This window comes from Rattus rattus, chromosome 4 (assembly GCF_011064425.1).
Source record: "Rattus rattus isolate New Zealand chromosome 4, Rrattus_CSIRO_v1, whole genome shotgun sequence".
Taxonomy (NCBI): domain Eukaryota; kingdom Metazoa; phylum Chordata; class Mammalia; order Rodentia; family Muridae; genus Rattus; species Rattus rattus.
In genome coordinates this window covers 128,917,880-128,921,555 of record NC_046157.1, presented here as the reverse complement: position 1 = coordinate 128,921,555, position 3,676 = coordinate 128,917,880, and positions in this window count along the sequence as shown.

Below are 3,676 nucleotides of genomic sequence, written 5' to 3'. Positions count from 1 at the left end.
TGCAGAGAAACAAAATTCAGAGGGATTTATAGAAAACAACAGAGAAAATCGACTAACCCCATTAGATAGCTCAGGTTCCATTTCCAGGCTTCTGGATGAACTGTGTTAAGGAACAGTGTAGTAGCTTGTCATATGCCACACACCTTTAATTCCATCACTCAAGAGTTAGACGCAGAAAGACAGGCAGACCACTGTGAGTTACAGCCTAGTCAGGGCTACACAGTGAGACCCTGGATGGGGGGTTACAGAGAAAGATATATATATATATATATATATATATATATATATATATATATATAGAGAGAGAGAGAGAGAGAGAGAAATGGAGAGAGAGATACAAGATACAGACATACATACACAGGGAGGGAGGGACAGAGTGGGGAAGAGAGAGAGAGAGAGAGAGAAATGGAGAGAGAGATACAAGATACAGACATACATACACAGGGAGGGAGGGACAGAGTGGGGAAGAGAGAGAGAAAGAGAGAGAAGCTTATGGATGGGTGATGACACTTTAAACTTTATAGACCTCTTCTGAATTTATATACTTTGCCACTTTGTTTTATATTAATTAATTAATTTTATTTATTTACATTCCAAATGTTGCCTCCTCTCCTGTTCCCCTTGAAGAGTTCTTCCTCCTCCCCTCCCCTTCGCCTCTGAGATGGTGTCCCCCATCATGGGGTATCAAGTCTTTACCAAATTAACTTTGCAACTTTATTATACTCTTGTGGATTCTCAGCCATGTAGTTTGTGTGAGACGGACCCCATGTCTACCTGTAGAAATGGATTCTGATTGGCTTGAGTCAAGAGATCACTAAATTTCAATCTCCTGCTTCTGAGCTAATTGGTTCAGAAATGTGCTCTGCGTTAGTTAGATTTCTATTGCTATGTCAAAATATGGATAGAGAACAACTTGGAAGAGGGGGCTTTTGGGCCATGGTTGCAGAGCTTTTGTGCTGAAATAGCGTCCGGTCTAGTCACAGGTGAAGCACAACACCTTACCACAGAGCATGTGGTGGCATGGGGTATCACCTCTTGGAAGACAGGAGAAAGAGGGGAGTTCGGATAAGAATCTCATTTCCACGCTCCATGCCCCGATCATTACTGTGTTACTTAGACTTTAATTTTTTTCCATCTTTATTAACTTGAGTATTTCTTATTTACATTTCGATTGTTATTCCCCTTCCCGGTTTCCGGGCAAACATCCCCCTAATCCCTCCCTCTCCCCTTCTCTATGGGTGTTCCCCTCCCCATCCTCCCCCCATTACCACCCTATCCCCAACAATCTCGTTCACTGGGGGTTCAGTCTTGGCAGGACCCAGGGCTTCCCTTCCACTGGTGCTCTTACTAGGCTATTCATTGCTACCTATGAGGTCAGAGTCCAGGGTCATCCATGTATAGTCTTTGGGTAGTGGCTTAGTCCCTGGAAGCTCTGGTTGCTTGGCATTGTTGTTCATATGGGGTCTCGAGCCCCTTCAAGCTCTTCCAGTCCTTTCTCTGATTCCTTTAATTTTCTTTAGAAACAAAACATGACAAGCAAGCCATGGAAGGCAAGCTTTATATTGGTTTATGGTTTATAATTGGCTGACCCCACTGTTTCTATAGTAAAACAGAATGTTACAGTAGAAGGGGAAGCAGGGAGACTGGGAGGGGCAGGGAAAGATATGTCCCCTAATAACATAATGTGAGTGACTGGTTCCACTTAACTATGCCCTGCCTCCAAACATTTCTACCATTTCCCAATAATGCCATTGAGTTATGACCCCACTAATAAGTTCACACATGACCTTGGTCAGATCCTTAGTGATTCAATCACCTTTCTCTGGATCTAGCTGTGAACCAAGCCTTTAAGACAGAAACCATTGAGCACCAGTGGAAGGGGAAGCCCTTGGTCCTGCCAAGACTGAACCCCCAGTGAACATGATTGTTGGGGGGAGGGCGGTAATGGGGGGAGGGGAGGGGAACACCAATAGAGAAGGGGAGGGGGAGGGGGAGGGGTTAGGGGGATGTTGGCCTGGAAACCGGGAAAGGGGGTAACAATCGAAATGTAAATAAGAAATACCCAAGTTAATAAAGATGAAAAAAAGAGACAGAAACCATCAAGGGCTATTTTATATCTAAACCATAAGGTACGCAGAACCTGATTAGAATCAGCACGACCTAAGAAGACCTTGTAGGCTTGCACTTCAGAAAGAGAGGTTTCCCTTCTTATTCCTCTAGGACACTGGTTATGAGGAAGATGATATTGCCATTGTCATCTTGCTTGGCTGATAATGAGGCATAAGAACTAATGTCAGGGTGTGCTTGATGTAGGTTTCAGTTATAGAAGTGTGGTGATCTGGATACGCTTGTCTCAGGGAGTGGCGCTATTAGGAAGTGTGGCTTTGTTGGAGTGGGTGTGGCCTTATTGGAGGAATTGAGACCTTCCTTTTAGCTTCCTGGAAGTCAGTCTTCTAGCAGCCTTCAGAACAAGAGGTAGAACTCTTAGCTCCTCCAGTGCATGCCTGCCTGGACCCTGCCATACTTCCCACATAATGAGGATGGACCAAACCTCTGAACCTTTAAGCAAGCTCCAATTAAATGTTGTCCTTTATAAGAGTTGCTATGGTCATTGCATTTGTTCAAAGCAATGAAACCATAACTAAGACAAAGGGTCCACCCTGTCCCTGCTAAATCTACCTGGAAATCACAAAAAACACGGAGTTACATAATTCACTGGGACTCTCAACAAATAGTCTCAGAACAACTGGTGCCAAACAAGGCTGTCAGTTTCCCTTAGGTAAGAATCGTTTTGGCCTGTAGGGACAGATGAGAATAGTGGCTTATGTCTAGACTTCATTCTGTCATAACAAATCCAGAGCTTGGCGGTTTGGGTTTTGTACCATGGTTTGCAAAGGCCACTTTTTGCTTCACTATCCTAGGCATGAATTTCACTCCTCGGGTATGACTATTTGCCAATTTTTTGAGACAGAAGAGTTTGAAGCAAAAAGGTAAACACAATTACGTTGTAGCTCAATCTACATCTTGAAACCACTCTTCCCAGAAGAATGTCCCCAGTTAACAAGTCATTTGGCCATATTTTAATAGGAGGCTGCAGAGATGAATCAGATGGGGAAGTGCTTGCTGTGCGAGCACAAGAACTGGAATTCTAATTTCCAGCACCCATGTAAACGCCAGGCAACCTCAGTGCCACCAGTGCTGGGACTGAGACAAGTGGATCCTTGGAGCTCACTGGTCAGCCAGTCTAGCTTATCAATGAGATCTTAAGTTCAGCGAGAGACTAAATCCAGAGAGTGAGAGAGAAAGGTACCTGATTGACCTTTGATGTCACCAATGTTCACACATGTTTATGTGTAGTTGCATGTACAAACACACACACACAGAATACACAGTTAAATAAAATTAAATGTTAATATTATAACTATATCTGGAAACATCTTGTAAGTGTTTTTTTCTGGAGATACAGCTATTTGTAGAAGAGAATCTACTCTAATTCCTGGCGCCTAAGAATGTTATATTACCTGTCAAAGGGGGTTGCTGATGTAGACGGGGACAATAGCTTTGAAAGTCACAAGCCACAGAATATAGACAACCTCTAGAAGGTTTGGAGAAGACAAGGAAATGAACAATAATTAATCCTTATTTAACAGCTGCAGAGGACAGGCCTGATGGACCC